At 45.1% G+C, this 21371-nt stretch overlaps 1 pseudogene; it reads left to right on the top strand.

Moving 5' to 3' along the window:
• Positions 1-16733: 16733 nt before the first annotated feature.
• Positions 16734-19519, top strand: LOC149361103 (uncharacterized; annotated as a pseudogene).
• Positions 19520-21371: the final 1852 nt, after the last annotated feature.

Genomic DNA, 21371 nt, shown 5'->3' with positions numbered 1-21371 from the left:
ATACTGCCTTTGTTCTCCAAAGTTGCTGAGCGAGTGATCTTCACGAGGGTATATAAATTCCTGCATTCCAACAATATCCTCTGCAAGGAGCAATATGGATTTCAAGCTCTGCTCGAGATAAAAAACAGTCTGATCCATAATATTGAACATAAGCTCTACACTGTTGGTGCCTTCCTTGACTTCTGCAAAGCCTTCAACTCAATCAAGCACGACATATTACTTCATAAGTTATACACGTATGGTATCCGCGGAACACCTCATAGGTTACTACAAAGCTATTTGACAAATCGCACTCAGTACACGCGACTAAATGATGCCATATCCGACGCAGAATTAATCAAATTTGGCGTTCCTCAAGGATCCATACTGGGGCCCCTTCTTTTCACACTATACATCAATGATATAGTAAACATTTCATCTTATTCTAGCATTGCTCTGTATGCAGACCACTCGAATGTTTTCTTTTCCGGTTTAGATCTTCGTGAACTCGAGCGTCGTTCGAATTCCTGGCTTCATGAACTTATGTTGTGGCTTGCAGTCAACAGATTGGAATTGAATGTCAAGAAAACAATGTTTATCATTTTCCGTCCCAAAAATAAGCCTATAGATTATCCCATCTGACTCCAGTTCAACAATACATTGATTGCATCCGTAAATTCTTGTAAATTCCTGGGCGTATTCTTTCGTAGTGATCTAGGCTGGGGTTGCCATGTAACGGCCATGTTCACGGAAACTTGGTTCGAAAACGCACAAGATGCTGTGCACTTCGACAACTATAACTGCGAAACACTGTGTCGTCAGCGGCAAAGGGGTGGCGGTGTGGCACTTTATATCAGCAGAGATATTATGTACACTGTTATTCCAGAATATACACTTATCACAGAAGACTACGAATGTATAACAGTTGTAAGTCATGCTTTTGCAGTAGCTGTTATTTACCGTCCACCTTCAGGGTCTGTTTCCGCATTCTTAACCTTCTTTGAAGAACTCGGCGAATACCTGCTCTCATTACATATTCCATTCGTCATGCCTGGCGATTTCAACATAAACATGCTTTCTTTCGACAATTCTTGCAATGCTTTCCTCGCGACGATGCATTCGATAGGACTTGTTAATGTGATTGGTATCCCAACACGCGTAACACCAGACAGCGAGACGTTAATTGATCTATGCCCTACAAACTGTTTAGAGGACACCGTGTGCTCTGGAGTGTTTTCAGTGAACATTAGTGACCAGATGCCATTTTTTTGTCTTTTACCTATCATCCAAAGACATAGCGGGCCCCAAACTGAAACATCGCGCAGATTTATCAGCGATAATGGCATTGCGCAATTCCGTAACCTTCTATCAAAAACAACATGGTATGACGTCTTGCGCACCGACGACCCGAACGATGCGTATAACTAATTCATTCGTACAGTAAAAGAATTATATAATATTGCTTTCCCTCTCAAGCAAATAAAAAGAAATAAAAAAGAGAGAAAACCATGGATTACAGATGAATACATCAATAGACTGAACTATAGAAATAACCTGTTCCACTCATTTATTGCGACTAAAGATAGCTCTAAATTCCTAGAGTTCAAAAAGGTTAGGAATAAGTTAAACGCTGACTTAAAGAAAGCCCGTACATCGTACTACATGAACAAGTTTACAGCAGCTTATACCTGTCCGAAAGAAACATGGGCACTTATGCCCTCTCTTGTGTGTAAAAATCAAGATTTTGTTCCCCAGCAAATAGTCATTGATGGTAAAACCTATTCAGGTCCTTCACTGGCAGATAAATTTAATGGTCATTTTCTAGCATCTGGTGCGTCACAGAGCACGCAGAGCTGTTCATCTAGGAGTTACATAACTAAGATAGAAACTAGTTCCATATTCTTGTCTCCAACCACGCCAAGTGAAATCGAAACAGTCATCAAAAGCCTCAAAGATACTTGCGCATGTGGTCATGACGATATTGCAGTCCGTCCGGTGAAAGGATCATGCGACATTTTGAGCGTACCACTTTGTCATATCTGCAACTGCATAATGCGTCATGCGTCATTCCCTGATGAAATGAAGATCGCCCGAGTGTGCGCAATACATAAGAGCGGGGCAAAGAACAATCTTGGTAACTATCGCCCGATATCCGTGCTTCCAGTTTTCGCGAAGGTGGCGGAAAAAATAATCAACACTAGAATCAGTAGTTTTTTGTCCTCTAAGGGTATAATTTCAAACCAACAGTATGGTTTCCAAAAAGGGAAATCCGTTGAATCAGCACTACTGAATATTAAGGAAAAAATAATAACAAACATAGAGAGACAGCTATATACTCTAGGTATATTCCTAGATTTCAGGAAGGCATTTGACTCCATTAAACACGATATATTGTTTAGTAAACTTTACGACCATGGAATCCGCGGCAAAGCTCTTGATTTGATAAAAAGTTATTTATACAACCGCCTCCAGTTCGTTAGCATTCATAACAGCAGATCAACAGCACAGGTAATTAAATATGGCGTACCCCAAGGCTCCATCTTAGGTCCTCTCCTATTTCTCTTATATATTAATGACATTGTATCAATATCCCAAACCCCCGAAATAGTGTTTTATGCTGATGATACTAATGTGTTTTTCCATGGCAATTGTCTAATAACCCTAATGAAGAATGCCAATACATGGCTCGAAGAATTATCAACGTGGTTGCAGCATAGCCAGTTAAGACTCAATACAGACAAAACGAACTACATTATCTTTCGGGCTAAAAATAAGGCGATTGACACTAAACTTAAACTAGTCTTCGAGGGGCAAACATTAAACCGTGTTAGCGCTCAGAAATTTCTGGGTGTACATTTCCACGAAAACTTGAACTGGACACACCACATAAACTATTTGACTATGGACCTCGCGAAAACTATTGGAATGCTAAATAGATTTAAGTTTATGCTCCCAGCGTGGTTCAAACGCCAGCTTTATTATACCATGATTAATTCAAGATTGCAATACTGCATACTAGTTTGGGGCACCACTACCACTGGTAATTTGGAACGTCTTCATATTCTTCAAAAGAAATGCATCCGATTCATAGAAAATGCAGCGTTGCGAGAACACACAGCTCCACTGTTCGTAAAAAATGAAATACTTGCAATTACAAGTATATTTCGACAGCGCTTGGCACTGAACATATTCACTCATATAAAAAGTAACCTAAATTCATTTCTTGGGAAGTACCGACGTCAAAAATGCGGCTATAACTTTAGGGCAAATTCATTTGCTAAGAAAAAAGTCAGAACTTCCTATGGTACACAATCGTTAGACTACCAGATTCCTGTCCTTTTAAATTTGTTTCCAGAACTTATTGACATCGCAGTGAATGTACAGTCACCGTATACTTATAAAGCACGGATAAAAAAAATACTCCTGGTAGAAAAAAAATGACCTGTGTCCTTGTTATCTCATTTAGGTTTGTGTTTCGTTTGTATTGCTGTGTTCCTTGTTAGATTATTGAAATATGTCGATACAAATGTTGCTTTTTCATGCTTTTGACACTAATAATTTTCTGGTTATGAGCTAATCTTTTGTTGAGACAAATATTTATGCAATTGTGGTTCTTACCTTTTGACACAATAATAACTAACAGGTTGTGATGTAAGCTTTTTTTTTGGGGGGGGGGGAATTCTCTTGTTTTCTGTAGTACTTACGGTTTTAATTTCATATAATGCTTGTCCACAATGCTTCTGTTTTCTGCACGTAATGAATGGTGCAATATATTTTTTTTTCAACGGCTTTTGTAGCATAGAGAGTGCAATGTATCTCGCCAGGAGGCGAGGCCTTGTCAGGCGTAGATGAAACGCCTTTTGCCTCGTCTTCCTTGGTAGAATAATCCCCTTTTAAACTCTCTTGCTCATGATGTATACTTGCTTTCTACCAGAAATAAAGTGAATTTGAATTTGAAAAAAATCACGTCCGTTTGCGTGAAGCTCGATCTATTGGTGTGATAAATCGCATCAGGTACTTGTTGCCCGTACAGGCTAAAAAGCAGTTGTGTTTTGCCCTCATCCATTCACAACTTGTCTATTGCAATTTAATTTGGGGCACTTGCAACAAAACTGACACAGCCAGATTAATTTCATTGCAAAAAAGAGCTCTGCGCGCATGTTCTCCTAATACTTCCTCGGGCGACTGCTTATTACAGTCTTTCAATGTCCCTCCTTTCCCATTGTGATATAAGCTTTCAGCTGCTGTTCATATTTATCATAAAATAAAGCAGGACATCACATCTTTCAGAAACAAGTACGTAAACAGAAACATACGATATAGTCTGCGAGTCACTTCTTTCATTTCCAGTCGTGCCCGGACAAACTACGGCACGCAACACATTGATGAACAAATTTCTGCAGTTTGCAATGTGTATCCTTCCACAATTGACGAAAATGTAACTAGTAAAACCACTTGTCACTTCAAAAAGAAAATGAAGATGCTTTTTACGCGTACTACTGACGCATCAAATACTTGTGATATGTAGTGCTTACAGTGATAGCCTCACTCCTGTCATATTTTCTATTCTGTTGCGAACTGAAGCGTTACTGGTCTTTTTTTTCTCTCTTTGTAATCCCATGTGCCTTTGTTAACTTTCAACTACTGTAAAAATTTAACGAAAGAGCTTGTTGAGTTTTAATGAATGTAACCACCCGTCTGCCTTTGATGTGTGACCCGGGGTGAGGCCTCGTCAGGAAGAATGCCAGCAGCTCCTTCCTTTTGTCTCATCTCGTGGGCATGTACTGTGCATACAAGTTCATGTCAGAATAAAATGATTGATTGATTGAGTCTGTATCGCAGAAAAGCCGGCGTCGTCGTCGTTGACAGTGAGCGAAAAATCCTGAGAGAAGCAACGCAGGTGGGCCACCTTGGTCACATGAGGCTGCGGCGTCACTGGAGCCAGCCCACATGTTTTTGAGGAAACTGCTCCTCGCGGTAGGTGCCAGTTAAATTAATGATTAGTGGCTAGAGGTTTGTTCCCTCACCCACTCCGCCCTCTTCCGATCTGAGGGAACAAACGCGGGTTAATGACATCTTAGTTGAAATCAAGAGGAAGAAATGGGCTTGGGCAGGGCATGTAATGCGAAGGCAAGATAACCGCTGGTCCTTAAGGGTAACGGAGTGGCATCCAAGAGAAGGCAAGCGTAGCAGGGGACGGCATAAAGTTAGGTGGGCGGATGAGATTAAGAAGTTTGCGGGGATGCGGTGGCCGCAACTGGCAAAGGACAGGGTTAATTGGAGAGACATGGGAGAGGCCTTTGTCCTGCAGTGGGTGTAGTAAGGCTGATGATGATGATGGCTAGAGGTTTCTACGGAAGAGCAACCTGGATCGTACAAGCCCCACTGGTGGCAGCACCTGTCATCGAAAGGCAGCGGCGCATCTCTCAAACGCTGCACCACTGCGGCAGGAGTGGCATGAGGACTCCGAGGGATCTATGACTGTAGAGTATCACCATTTCCTCACATATTAGCACTACCACATTAACTCTATCGCGTCAAACCCTTAAGGTAAGCTAAAGATTCCTTCCATTTGTTTTGTTGCGCGGTACACAAAGGGGTTCCGAAAAGTAGCATTGATTTATGATTACATTAAAACAGCTACAATGTCCATATTTGAAGCATCGCACTAAACAATGCACAGCCTTCCGCATCTAAAGACGTTTAGTATGAATTCCACATTTCACCGATATCAGTTTCTTTTTTTCACCCTACGCTTGCTCGCATTGAACTTCCCATTCCTATATCCCTTCCTTACTTCTTTTATAAGCCAAAAGAGGGTTGAAGGTGTAATGAAATGGTTAATGCGTTCGTCTTTTTTATGGAACGTTGTACGTTTCTTTCGGATTTCCATTTTGAAAAATGACGAAAGGCTTACACATTGCAGCGTGCCGGCGCCAGCGTACCTTTAGAAATCTCTTTCGCAAGATAGCCAATCGCTTCTGGATGGTCGAGGTAGGTGGGGTGAGGTAGAAAGGATCATCGAGTGTTGCGGTAGGGGGGTGGGCATCTACTGGTGCGATTCGAACGTGGTCGCTGGGCTACTCATCTGGACGGTGGAGACTTCGTTTACCAAGGCTTCGCGCAAAGGATTCACTGACCAGGGCTTCACATAGATAACTCCGGAATTTTTAACCAAGCGCCACTGTTACTCCTTTAACTGCAAAAAGAACATCATAAAAACACCTGGTACTGTGTCATCGAAACTTCCACATCTCAGTTCTCCGCAGAAGCACGAACATAAAATTAAGAGGAGATGCCGGAAACTTCTGCCGTTGATACGTAAGAAGACTGCGTCAGCTTCCGCGAGTCGCTTTGAGCACAAGGAGAAATCAAAACTGCTAAGCGCAAGGGTGGTGGCATCAGTTTCACTTGATTATATTATTTAAACTCTTCGATCATATTCGAGGCTTCTCGAATTAACGATGTGGAGAGTTCAGCATCCAGCCTCCTTGATCTTTTTATTTTTGCCTTTGGCCGCATTTCAGCTCATATCACTGAATTTCGAAGTGTGCCATCTCGCTCAGTTTGAATTCGTGCATTACAGCCTCGTGAACTAAGATCTTGTAGCGGCTTGGCTTTTTTTATGTGCTCGTATAAATTTATCTGGTTTTCAAAATTTGTCACGAGCGTTAACTGCTCATGTCTGAAAGGAGCGATATTTTATTTTTTCTTAACTTCTAAATTTAATTTTTGATCGTGGATGGGGCAATCAAATGTTCCAGGAGGTATGCAGCTGACTTTAAAAAGTTACAAAATAGGGATTGGTTCGTCCAGAATCCAGAATATTTACCCCCTCTTTTATCATTTTAAGTGCTTCTGATTTATTTATATCGAATAAATATTAGGCGTATTACTTGGCTTGATACTGAATAGTGTTTATCGAGAGATGCTACTGCTAAGGCGCTCACACCGATTCATTTAAAAGCTGAGGAAAGCAGGGGGTTTTCAATATTCCTTGACAACGATATTTTTCTTTTTTCATGAAGCTAAGCAAGATGTAGGACTGCTTAAAGAGAACGAAGGGAAGGGAAAACTTTATTTACACTAATGGTTTTTTCTGCGGTTTGGGGGCATCTTCAGACACGTCTTGGTTCTACCCCCAGGAGCCTTCTCTGTCCAAGTCGTCCGCCTCTAATCAGTGGTCGGTTGCCCTCAGTCCAGGGCTCCGCTGGGCACTGCCGCCGTTGCGCTCGCTGTGCCAGACCTTGTTGGTCTTCAGAGCGGTCGCTGGACAGCAGAGTCTCCCACTGCTCCGCACTCGTGTTTTGTATTTTGGGGACCACGTGTGTGTTTTGGCAGGCCCATGTGATGTGGTATAGAGTAGGTTTTTCGTCGCACCAGGGACATTTGTCCGTGTATATCGTAGGGTGCATTTTGTTTAGTATGTGTAGGTTTGGGAAAGAGCCTGTTTGTAATTGTCTCCAAGTGACAGCTTCCTCTCTGCTGAGAGATTTGTGCGGTGGGGGATATCGCATTCTTGTGCCTCTATAGTTTGGTAGTATGGCCGAGTATTCCCTGGGTGCTGGCGCGAGTTCCGCGGTCTCGTCGGATGCTCGCAAAGTAATGTATCCTCGAGCTATCCTGTCGGTCTCTTGGTTCCCTGCCACCCCCGTGTGCCCCGGTACCCACACAATTTTGTGTGGGATCTTGTCGTGTTGCTCTTCATGGTTTTTAATTCTGTCGCTCGGTGCGAGGTGTATACGGAGCGCCTGACGACCTATCCTGCCATTCATGTAATTTCGGCAGGCTGTTTGAGAGTCCGTGAGTATTGTTAGTGACCGCCCTGTTCTATAGCCCTCCGCCACCGCTAGAGCAACGGCTACTTCCTCGGACTCTGCAGCTATGCAGTCTCGGAGAGACGCGCTGGTCATTTCGCGTAAAGACGAATCGACCACCGCCGCTACAGCGATTTTGGTGTCTCCTCCTCTCTAAGACGCGTCTGTATACACGGTCGTGGCTTGAGGAGCGTATGTTTTCTCAATGAATTCGGCCCTCGCTTCTCTTCTGCCTCGACCGAGGTTGGGATCCATGTTTTTTGGTATTGGAGCTACCTTGAGGGTCTTGCGAAGCTCGTCGGGGATCGTTGCCGCCCGCTTCATTTCTCGCATCTTCTCGCGGTATCCGAGCCTCTGCAGGAGCGCTCTTCCAGTCGTTGTTTGCAACAGCCTGAGTTTTTGCGACTCAAGCTGCGCCTCTCGTAGCTCCTCAAAGGTGTTATGTAATCCCAGGGCCATGAGTTTTTCTGTAGACGTGTTGCGTGGTAGTCGGAGCGCTTTCTTATGCGCTTTGCGTAGCGGGGCATCCGCTTGTTGTATTTCGTTTTTGTTGAGGCACTGGTAGGGTAGGCTGTACGGGATTCGACTAGCTACTAGGCTTCTGGCTAGTTTTAGCCTGTCGTCTTCACGCATGCCATGTCGCCTGTTGGTGATGCGGGTGATCATGCAAAATAGCTGCGTTTTAACTACTGCTGAACCTGGTAGAGAGCGAAAGCTATGGCTTATCGGGCAACTATAAGCGGCTTGGCGTCTGTAACGCGGAGTGCGTTCCGGGCACTAGATAGGCAGCGCGCCCACCCTCCCACCGTGGCAGGTGGCAGTTAATAGCGGATGGCGAGTGTTCGCTTGCCCAATGAAGGCTCCGGCCTATACCTGCAGTGCCGCGTGCCTGCCACAACGTTGTCAACGCTAGCCCAAGCAGGCTACATCTCTCTCTCACCACCCCATGCATTTCAAAATGCGATGCAGGCCTCCAGTGATCCAGGGATTCAGTTATGCGCGCTTCCTTTCCATAAAATCATCGCAGCCTAAAATGTTGTCAACGCCAACGCCAGTGAACACAATGAACGCCGACGACCTGTGGCTTCAGTGCCGCGTTTCTGGCACAACGTTGTCAATGCCAACTCATGCAGCGCACATCTGTAACTACCGCCAAGTAGCTTAAAGCACGACTGAGGTGTCCATTTTCCTACCTGGGCTAGTTATGCGCCTTTTCTTTGCTCTCGACGCTGCCGCCCTTCCTCGATTCCGTAGCTTAGAGTGCGATTAAGGAGTGCACTGTCCCAGGTGGGCAGTTATGCGCCTTTCCTTTGCTCACGAAACTGCCGCGCTCCATCGGTTTCGTAGCTTAAAAGGTGTCCACTGCTCCGGTAAGGAGGGGGGGGGGGGCAGTTATTTGTTTTTCCTTTGTATTCGAAGCTCTCGCTCTTCATCGGTTTCGTAGATTAAAAGGCGAATAAGGTGCCCACTCTCCCAGGGGGGCCAGTTATGCACTTTCCTTTCCTCGGCGTTATGTAAAGGTCAAATGAAGGGGAAAACCGCAAGCGCCGCGAAGAAAGCCCGAGGTCCCGCAGTGAAGCTTTCGCTTCAAAAGAGACCTCGTCTCCCCACTGCGACATGATGCGGGTGTATACGGTCGGAATGAAGATAGTTCTGTTCCTAGGTTTTTACTTTCAAATTCTCACATCTTGTTACTTCCTTTTTTTTTTCAGCAATACATATATGACAGCGCTTATGTAGAGTAAACGGCGAGAGCCATTTAAGAAAAGACCTGCTTGTTTAGTGGCTAACTTCAGGGGAGGCCCGCAGAGTGACGCGTTGTACGAAGTTAACGGAACAGGCTGTCAGTAGTTGAATACGAGCTGGGACGTTTTATTTTCTATTCTTTTTGCTTGTTCGAACATAGACTTCGTCTTTCGGCAAATGTCTTGGTGTAAATTCGCAGGCGCGGTGGTAAGAATCCATAAAACTTTGACTACCAAATCATTTGAGTTCATCAACACTTCAGGGCTGTTACTGTTCTTGTCATTAGGACAGACGTATACGTTGGCTGAGTTTTCCCAAAGAGGGTTTTCTGTGTCTGCAGCGCAGTCGTTTTTTTTTTTCATTTGCCCTAGAAAAGAAACGCGGGCCAGACGCTTTCACCTAAGCACAAAACTGCTGTGTACGTTCATGTAAAGACAAAGCTTATGATTGCGAAAGCTAAGAAATGCGATTCAAACGTGGACATAAAAATCGGCGACAAAAACATCATGACTTCAAAGGGTTAGCCAGCACTGAGTGAAAGATTGGTTTGATTTGGTTTATTGGGGTTTATAATGTAAAATCCAGGCGCTAACAAACAACGACACAGAGGGGACACAGCGCTTATTAGTAGACAGAAAATGGCTCACTGTACTAGCGCCTGGATTGTTAGCGCCTGGATTTTTCATAATGAATGTATATTAACTAGCTAAGCTTCCTGCCCTCTTGCAACTTATTTGGGTTTAACGTCCCAAAGCGACTCAGGCCATGAGGGACGCCGCAGTGAAGGGCTCCGGAAATTTCGACCACCTGTGGCTTTTTAAGGTGCAATGACATCGCACAGTACACGGGCCTCTAGGATTTCGCCTCCATCGAAATTCGGCTGCCGCGGCCAGGATCGAACCCGCGTCTTTCGGGCCAGCAGCCCTAGTGAAAGACAGTTGACGGTAGACAATAGATGATAGGTAGTTATTAGATTAATGAATTATAGTCCACATGTCCCAAATGATAATTATTAGAACCAGAATACTAATTAATAAATACTCTATAATATTTAAAGGTTATTAAGTAACCCATTGGCAAGAACATTGGCAGCGCCGGTGACATGGAGCGGATGCGCTAAAGACTGTTCTGTTGTATATTGCAGATTCCGTCGGTTCGCCTTTGCCAAAAGCCGGAAAGGATATTCGTCAGCTGTGTTTCTAACGAAACATCAAGCGCTGCAGCATATCTTCGAGGTGCGCAGGACGATAAGCGATAGAGCCTTGAAGCGGGCCACGACCACTGGCGCCACTACGCTGCTGCTTTCATCATATTATCACGCTGTGGTCGACACGCCCACTTTACTCAACTCGGCAGCGGCGGTGACATGAAGCGGGTGAGCTAAAGACTGTTCTGTTGTATATTGCAGATTCCGTCGGTTCGCCTTTGCCAAAAGCCGGAAAGGATCTTCGTCAGCTGTGTTTCTAACGAAACATCAAGCGCTGCAGCATATCTTCGAGGTGCGCAGGACGATAAGCGATAGAGCCCTCAAGCGGGCCACGACCACTGGCGCCGCTACGCTGCTGCTTTCGTCATATTATCACGCTGTGGTCGACACGCCCACTTTACTCAAATCGGCAGCGGCGGTGACATGAAGCGGGTGAGCTAAAGACTGTTCTGTTGTATATTGCAAATTCCGTCGGTTCGCCTTTGCCAAAAGCCGGAAAGGATCTTCGTCAGCTGTGTTTCTAACGAAACATCAAGCGCTGCAGCATATCTTCGAGGTGCACAGGAGGATAAGCGATACAGCCCTCAAGCGGGCCACGACCACTGGCGCCACTACGCTGCTGCTTTCATCATAATATCGCGCTGTGGTCGACACGCCCACTTTACTCAAATCGGCAGTGGCGGTGACATGAAGCGGTGTGCTAAAGACTGCTCTGCCGTCTATTGCAGGTTGGTCTTTTCTTTTTCACCTGTAGATTTTTGTTCTGCTGCCGCCGCTGCCGAGCGTGCAACACTCAGCGTTCTTTTTAAGTGTTATGTTGTCTTTGAGCTGCCCTTATATTTCACCATGTCTGGCTCTGACAACGCCTGTGCAGCATGCTCATAATTGCTCTCAGCTAAAGGTCGTTTTATGCAGTACTCGGCATGTGCTGGTTCCTATCATCTAGGCACGTTTTCAGGGGTAACAGATGCGGTGGGTAAAAACAAAACGAAAACATTCAGACATGGTTGTGTGCTACGTGCTATTCATCTCGCCTTAGGGGAGCGGGCATCAGGAACGATAAGCAGCCATTTTACACCCACCTGATCTTGACAATGATCTATGCTAAACAAGAAAAACTAGAAAATCTGCCCGAAAAGGCTGACGGCATCGAGAGTGCTCTCACACTGATGTCCGGCAAAAATGCAGGGGGGCACTTTGTTGACCTAAAGTGCTGTGAGGCGAAAGCCTTAAGCACAATGTTCCTGCTTGTGTCACTGATGTGTTGTTAAGATGTTAAGCTTCTCCTCTAAGAGTGAAACGCGACAGCGTCTTGCAACGCTGCCAGGGAGTCCATAGACCCATCGCCCGTTCGGTTGTACGCCTTGCTCGTCGGTAAATTGGTTTTTGAGGAAAGGAAATGTATCTGTCTCTCATATCTCGGTGGACACCTATACCTCGCCGTAACGAGAAGGGAGCAAGATGGGAGTGAACGAAGACACCGTATTCACTAAACGCACCTTTGTTCATTCCAAACCATCGAGTTGGCATGACGGAGTGGTAGCGTGCTCGTCTTGCACTCCGGAGACTGGGGTTCGTTTCCCGAGGTCAGCCAATTTCCTACTCGGTTTTATTTATTTATCTGGTCTGACTAGAAAGGTTAATTAGTCTAATTAGTTAAGGGAGCAATTAACTAAACTCAGTCCCACTTACTTGGAGCATCTCTATACGATCCCTTTAATTGGTTGCATGGTTAAAAGCCAAAGTACAATTGGCCCTGTTTGAAATTCGCGCACGATGACGTCACGGCCGTTTAGGCCAATTGAAAAGCGTGACATTTCTGTCGACAACCCCTGCTTACAACGATGAGGTATTAAAGGCTCCTGCCTTAATACGGTGAAGTGTGACAGGCAGCAGCTAGGCAGGATGCAGAGCTGGAGGAACTCCAGAAGTGAGTTGAAGCTGTAGAGGCCGGTGATGATAATATCGAGGTTCAGCAGATCAAATTGTAAGTAAATGATTTAGAATAGTGAAGTAGACGTCATAATATGGTTATTCATGGTGTCCGGTACTCTTATAATGAAGACTTTCTCTCGTTAATCACTGAAGTTTGTTGCACAGTATAACTTTCCCATTTGAATCTGCATGAAGTACAGGCCTTGCACAGAGTGCCACCGAGGCCATATTAGGTTCCAGGGACAATCATTCGTTTTGCTCAACTGCAAAATAAAGAAAACTGGCTTCAGAAATGCAAGAAGTTAAGAGACTTGCAATCCAAAGTATCTGTAACCGAGAATTTTACTCAACGAAACAAGTCGCTTCACCTTGCTGCCAGCAAATGGGCTGAAGACAATGGATTTGTGAATACGCTTGTCACCGCAGTGGGAATGTTCTACTCCGAAGAACTAATGGGCAATCCGCACATGTCCGTGTGGAGGGTGACCTGGCAAAGCTTGTTTTGTGAGAGCACTTACTTTTTCGCTTAAAGTACTTCTTTCTTTTTTAATATCAAAACTCTTAACATTCATGAACGGTTACTAAAAACAAAGTGACCTGAATGCGAATGTTGCAAAAGAATCGGCATTGCCACTTTTGCATTTAATATGCAATCTGCAAAGAAAAAAAACTTTTTCATGAGTTTCTAAATGAATTTTACTTCAATTACACAGCAGTTATGATCACAGAGACATGGTTTCACGATCATGAACGTTTTTCTCTGAGCGGTTATCATACTTTTCACCTGAATCGAGTTAGTAAACGGGGCGAGGTCGTTTGCTTGCTAGCATGCATTGTTGGCTAGCATGCATTATGAGAATCATTAAAAAATTGCGTCAACACCTCATTGTGAAATCCTTTCTGTGCGCACTGGTAGAATTCCATTTGCTGTGGTTTATCGTCCTATAGATGGTAATATTGATTAATTTTTGAATATATGGAGAATGGCCTTGAATTTGCACATGCTTGTGGATACATTGTTTTTCTAGGTAGCTATTTCAACATTCATATAGATGGAAATTCTCCTCGACGAACTCGTATGTTGCTTCTTCTAGAAGCTTATTTCCTTCAAAATGTCATTGAATTGCCCACACGCCTCGTCAGCAACAATGCTTGACCTGTTAATTGTCAGCAAGTTGACTGTACTTACACCAGCAGGAGTCATTGACAGTTCCTTCGGTGACCATCTTCCACTTTACGGAATTTGTAATCGCCCGAAGGATGCGGGTTTGATCCCGGACACGGTGGCCGAATTTCGATGAAAGCGAATTTATAGAGGCCCGTGTGCTGTGCGGTGTCAGTGCACGTTAAAGAACCCCAGGTGGTCGAAATTTCCGGAGCCCTTCACAACGGCGTCTCTCATAACCTGAGTCCCTTTGGGACGTTAAACCCCAATAAACAAACAAACATTTTGTAATCATGATGTCAAGCATACAAACTCTGGCATGATAATGCAAAAGAAACGCAGCATATTAATTGTTATACACTAGCTACTTTCAGAAGTGTTATTATGAGGTTCTACTGGGGGCCTGTACTCAAATACCCAAGTGCTGATAAAGAATTTCATTCCTTCTTAGAATAGTTCATTTTAATTTACAAAAAATGTTTTTCATATAAGCGGATTAAAGGAGCTAAAAATGCTCGCAAGCCCTGGGCCACGTCCAATATTCTTAAAATGATTTCAAAGAAAAACAAACTGTGTCAGAAATTGCTTGAAAGTCCCGACTAAGAAGATTTCCTAGTCTTCAAGCGACGTAGGTATAAACTAAAAGCTATCATAAAGGAAGCGAAAAATGACTACCGCATCAACCTTTGCAATTGCATCAGTTCCGTTGGAGGCCACCAAACAGTTCTCCTGAATATGCAAGCGAGGAAGAATCATTCGGAGGTTCGGAGGGGCTGGTGTTTAGCCGTCGCCCACGGCCGCAGACTAGGAAAAGATTGCTGTCAAGAGAACAGGGGAAAGAGGGTTCGGGGTGCGCTTGACAAATGATTCCTCTCTGACCGGGCGACAGGTGGTGGGATCCCAGACAGAAAGGTCCCGAAACGTGGTGATGAGATACAGTCCTAACGAAAAGGAAAGAGAACAAGAGAATGACAGAGAGTAAACATAGCAGCAATTTTTTTCCAAGAGCAATCCGCAAACTTTCGCTGACATCTGTACCAATGCAAGAAATGAGACAATCTTGCTTTCTTTGTCGTCTGGAACCAACAGACGGGAAAAAAGCTTTCAGCTTACGACAGAATGTGGTACTTTATTAATAGGTCCGGACTCAAGAATGCATAATAAATATTTCCACTTTCAATGAAGGCCACACTATTATAGGTTGCCTGTACTCCACAGCAAGTTTGTTTGGGAAATACACCAAGAATGCTCCCCCCCCCCCTAACAAAAACAGTAGATGAAAAACCTCTCTTGATATGCGGTGCAATGAGACACCAGTTCCAGTTAGCAGCCATCTTCTATCGCGCAGCATAATGAAAATGCTTGTTACCCAAGTCACATATCTAACGGGTGCTAGTTTTTACGTTAAATGGCCACAAAAAGAACTTTCTTGCTTTACAATTAATTTTCTGACCAGGACTAGTTGTACGAACCTTCTATGAGTGCCAGGAGGCTACACCGCTGACGGAGCGAAGCAACCACGCAGCGAGCATCGCGCCAGGCGTACAGTCGCACCCTTCTGCGGCCGAACTATCCGCCCGAGTAACAAAGTTACGTTGGGTTCTCCCCGCTGCTTTTCTTCAATTCCAAGAAACGTCGGCACGTAATAAGGAAAGCCTTGAAAGAGGATAATAAAAAAACAAATCATGTCCTCTGTGAATGCTCGCTATTCAATGCGAAACCGTACTAATACTTTTTTATTTTCCGGTAGTCACAAGTGAACGCATACAGCTTTTGAATTCATTGCTTATAAACCGAGCTCAGCTACAGTTCTGCTGAGCAGATATCATAAAGCATCTATGCTGCAGTTATTATACATTTTTCACGTACCTCTAGGCAGGTGCACAACTACGGTTCCTGCCGTTAGAAGAGAAATTTCTGATTTAGATTATATCAAGTTGCATAACACATCCAATCGCTTAAAGGAGTTAACGTTTACTCATTTATTTTTTAATATCGGAGACATTAGACAGTGGACCTGTTTCAGCATTAGAAGGTTCAAGATGGTCAAACCGACTTTAGAAAACTGTATTACCTTTTTCGCGTGATTAAACATATATATATATGATATGAATCTTGCTAGGGAGGCAGTAATCTTCAAAAAGGGGGATAGAAATAATTGAAGTAATTACAGGCCCATATCGGTCTTACCTTTCTCTCCGAGAGGCTAGAACGCATAATTCATCATCGAACTCATAATTTCCTTCTAAAGCACTCTATTATAAATGTCTGCCAATACGGGTTTACCAAGAACAAATCAACTGAACATGCATTACTTGATCAAAAAGAATATATATTAGGTAATATTGAATCTCAGAAGCTCACTCTTGGAATCTTCGTAGATTTCAGCAAGGTGTTTGATACCCTCAATCATAACACCCTCTTTGCAAAACTTGAACATTACGGTATACGTGGCCATGCCCTCAACCTTTTCAAGTCATATATGTCCTCGCGTTCACAATATATTTTCATCAATAACTGCCGCTCTGATGTCCTACAAATTTTAAATGAAGTGCCACAGGGTCCTATACTTTTTAACTTATATATAAACGACATCACTAATATAAACAACAAGATAAAATTTACTATTTATGCTGATGACACCACTTTGTTCTGTTCCTCCACTGATATTAACCAATTAACCGATTCAGCGGACTTAGTATTGACTGCTCTGAAGGAATGGTCATCCTCAAACTCCTTGACAGTAAATAAGAAAAAAACAAAGGCGATAATATTTCATGATAAGGGCAAGTTGGTAGAGAATGCACCGCCTATCTTTTTCAGTGGCACACAAATTGAATATGTTCAATCATTCACATAAATTGGCGTAGAATTTACCCCTTCAATGTCATGGGATGCTCACATAAACAAGGTCTGCATCAAGCTTTCTAAATTCATAGGTATCGTCTCTCGCCATAAATATATCTTACCTACGAAGACAAAACTTGACCTTTACTATGCATTCTTTTTTTCATACTTAGGGTACTGCTATTTGGTATCGGGAAATACTACAGTGTCCAATTTGCAAAAGCTTTTTCTTCAACAGAAGAAAATGCTACGAGTCATTACAAATTCCTGCTATGACGCCCCAACTCGTCCCATTCGAATAAAATACAAAATAATTCCAGTTCCTAGGTTGTTTGAGTACAGGTTTGCCTGTTTTTAGAAAAGCAGACTGCAAGAGATGACCCCTTTTTGTCCCGTATTGTGCAGCTGGTACCGCACAACACGCCGTATACCACTAGAAACGCTGAAGCGTTTTCGGTACCCAGATGTAGAACAAACTATGGTTTTGCTATGCTGAAATATATATTACCAAGATGTTTGAACTCTTCTCTTTATAACAATATTGTCACGACCAGAGGAGCCGTGAAGGTAGACGTCGGGGAGAACCCAAGACCGGGAGCCTTCTTTTTAATTATCGAGCCAGCTTCCACGACACAGAACAGAACAGCGCGCCACGAGAGCCCACCGCCGCTTCGTCGTCGTCTTCGACTCAGCGCGGAGGCCGCGCGGCGCGTTAGGCGCGTGGCATTATTCCCCCCCGCGAAAGCAAACATCGTCTCGATGTGGAATGGGATATGCACAGTGAGGGGAGGACTGGGGGTGAGGTGAACTATACAGTGCGCGCTAGATGACATGCAGGGGAGTCAAGTTCACACGTGGGGTAAGGGGAAAAGGTACGAAACAGCGTGAACACAGCGCTCAGTCACGCGAAAAGTACGGCTTTAAGCGCACTACATGCACGATTTCAGGCCGTTGACGCTGAGGGCCGACGACCACAGTTCCATGGGGGACAACTTCGTAGTTGACGCTGTTCAGGCGGCGCAGGACCTTGTACGGGCCAAAATACCTGTTTAAAAGATTTTCGCACAATCCCTTGCGGCGCACTGGTGTCCACACCCACACGTGGTCGCCCGGCTCGTAGTGCACGTCCCTGTGCCGAAGGTTATAGTGTCGGGCATCGGCGCATTGCTGGTCCTTGATGTGCAAGCGGGCCAGCTGACGGGCCTGCTCTGCTTGCTCCACGAAGTGGCCAGCTTCAGGGGGAAGCTCTGCGTCGCCGTACGGCAGCATGGCGTCTAGCATTATGCGGACCTCTCTGCCATACACGAGACGGAACGGGGTGAACTGGGTGGTTTCCTGCGTCGCGGTATTATATGCGAAGGTGACGTACGGCAAGACCTCATCCCAGGTTTTGTGTTCAACGTCGACGAACATCGAGATCATGTCCGCCAATGTTTTGTTGAGCCGTTCCGTTAGACCATTTGTTTGGGGATGATACGCTGTTGTTGGTCGATGAGCAGTATGGCTAAGCGCTAAGATGTCACGTAGGACTCGGGCTGTGAACGCCTTGCCTCGGTCAGTAATGATGGCCGATGGGGCGCCGTGTCTAAGCACGATGTCGTGCATAAAGAAGTGGGCAACTTCGGCGGCAGTACCTCGCGCAAGGGCCTTCGTTTCAGCGTAGCGGGTCAAGTAGTCTGTAGCGACTACGATCCACTTGTGGCCGGAAGACGAGAGCGGAAATGGCCCCAGAAGGTCCATGCCGACTTTGTCGAATGTTATTTCTGGCGGCTCGATGCACTGAAGCAGCCCAGGAGGCTTGAGCGCGGGTTTTTTTCGCCGCTGGCATTGCCGGCATGTCCGGACATAATGCTTGACACTTGAAGTTAGGTTGGGCCAGTAATTGTTCTGCCGGATTCGGGATAAGGTGCGGGTAACTCCAAGGTGGCCGGAAGTCGGTTCATCATGGCAGGCAAGGAGGACTTCATCCCGCAGATCAGACGGTATGACGAGCAGGTAAGTTGTCGGACTTGAAGTAGAGTTCTTTTTATAAAGCACCCCTCTCCGCAGGCAGAACGACGATAGTCCACGAGCTAGGTTTCGTGGTATTTCAGGGCACCCACCTTCGAGATGTTCGATGAGCAGACGGAGCTCGGCGTCGGCACGCTGTCTGGAAACGAGCTCAGATGTGCTGACCGCTCCAAGGAAGCTATCATCGTCGGTGGTGTCTTGCGGAGGAGGTTCGACGGGAGCACGTGACAAGGTATCAGCGTCGGTGTGTTTCCGGCCTGACTTGTAGGTGACGGTGAAATCGAATTCCTGCAGGCGTAATGCCCAACGTGCTAGGCGGCCGCAAGGGTCCTTTAAATTTTTCAGCCAGCTCAGCGAGTGGTGGTCGGTGACGATACGAAACGGTCTGCCATAGAGGTATGGGCGGAACTTGGCGGCGGCCCAGACTACCGCTAAACATTCTTTTTCTGTGGTAGAGTAGTTCAACTCAGCACGCGACAGTGCGCGGCTGGCGTAGGCAATTACTTTGTCGACACCGTTTTGCCGCTGAACTAGAACGGCGCCAAGACCGACGTTGCTCGCATCCGTGTGCACCTCCGTGTCGGCATCTTCGTCGAAATGTGCCAGGATGGGCGGTGATTGGAGTAGGCGTCGTAACTCGTCGAAGGCAGTCTGTTGTTCGTTGCCCCAGGAAAATGACGTGTCATCACGGGTTAGGAGCGTCAGAGGGCTGGCGAGCTGGGCGAAGTTTCTAAGTTTCTCGTGGCGCGCTAGGCGTGTGGCAATATAAACACAATGTCTTTTCGTGCACTTCATCAAACTTTTATTCATTAGGTTGTATTAGTGCTGAAATACTTACGTCGACTGTTTTTTTTCTTTCCTTGTCATTGTTTAATATATCTAACCCCCTACCTGCATTATCGCACAATCTGTTTTGTTTGAGATGAGAATTGTTATTTGTATGCCGCAAGAACTGCCGCTGCTGTCATCGTTGACTTTTTCGGGTGACGAAACCCGTCAAGCGGTTATTGTAAATCGCTTTTATTTCGTCACCCACGCTTCCTGTAATGGCAAAAAGCGAAATAAACATTCATTCATTCATTCATTCATTCATTCATTCATTCATTCATTCATTCATTCATTCATTCATTCATTCATTCATTCATTCAAATGATAATTCAAATTTTTCTCACTGCTATTTTACATGCCAGTAGTGTTCCCGAAATATGCAGTAACCATGAGGTTCAAAAATTAAACAAAATAAACCAAGTCACCGAAAGAGTACGCAAAACATTTAAAATTTCAGTGTAATATTTGCAGGCATAAAGCTTCATCAAACTATATGCTCTATGATTCAGTCATAAACTTTTTCTTGTCCTCACCATCCTGTCCTTAAAGGGAAGCTAAAAAGCTTGTCCACAATTCGACGAGACTAAAGGATACGAATATAAGAGGCTGATAGGTTAAGCGTACGAAGTAACGCCTTAAAGTTGATGACGTAATCGCCGATTTAAATGGCGACAATTTTTAGCCGTCTCGTAACGCCACTGAAGGAGTGCGGAAGAACTGCTTCATGACGTCATTGTTTGTGCCGTTTCAGGTCTCCGTGGCCTCCGCCCACATTCTGCAGTACATAGCCCAATGCCGCCAAGCAAGATTTCTAGCAAAGTTTTTTTTGTTAGATTCGCACCACCGCTGTTTATGACGTCATAATCGTGCGTCACCGGCTACGGCTTGGTGTTGCCTACACCAAACACTATCTTCACAAGATCGGCATCGAAAGTAACCCAAATTGCGCTCAGTGCCACACTCCAGAGACTATTGGACACCTTCTTTGCGAGTGCCCGAACTATACTGCTGAAAGAACAACATTGGAGGCGACAGTGAAACGACAGGACTCTCGCCCTCTCTGTGAGGAAACTCTTCTGGGCGCCAGGACGAGACGTTCTGATTGGTGCCGTGTGACAAAGGCCCTGCTCAACTTTTTGTGTGAAACAGGCCTGGATACTCGTCTGTGACCGCCTGTGCACAACCTACATGGTTAATGACATGTGTCGGTGTTTGTATTGCTGACACCAGTTTTATGAGTTTTATGTGCGTCTACTCACCGCGATGCGAGTGCCAGCCAGTGTGGTGTGTGTGGTGTGTGTGTGTGTAGACATCACCTGAGAAACTCATTGTATTATGCCATCATCAGCCTTCATTCGCACTTTCCTTTTCCTCCTCTTCCCTTTCCCCTGTGTGGAGTAGCAGGCCAGGGCCATGTTACCACCGGCCGACCTCTCCACCTTTCCCTCATTAAAATTCCTTTCTCTCTCTGTGCTTCCTTCCCGCCACTACGCGCTGCGGAAAAGCATGAAAACCACTGTAGCTTTATTTCGCGATTGAGTCATAATTTCAAACGCTAGCATAGACTCCGCATGGTTCACCTGTGGCCTTGAAACAATTGAGCTTTTTAGTCGCGTGGAATTCTGAACCCTCTTCAGATGCCTTTAGATTTATTTGAATTCAAATTAAAATATTTGTTTTTGGTGCTACGAGCCCCATGGTCCCCTATGGCTCAGCGTAGCAGAAGAAAGCGTGCACGCGTCCATTTTTACACGGCGGCAGAGTGCCCCCAGATCCAGCCTTCTGTGCGCTATCGGTCGGTTTTTCGCTGAGTGCCATGAGCATGCACATGACCATC

The sequence above is a fragment of the Amblyomma mixtum genome, chromosome 2 (genome assembly GCF_055824585.1).
Source record: "Amblyomma mixtum isolate Tamu chromosome 2, ASM5582458v1, whole genome shotgun sequence".
NCBI lineage: Eukaryota > Metazoa > Arthropoda > Arachnida > Ixodida > Ixodidae > Amblyomma > Amblyomma mixtum.
The sequence above is the reverse complement of the archived record's forward strand: the minus strand, read 5'-3'. Positions and strand labels throughout refer to the sequence as shown.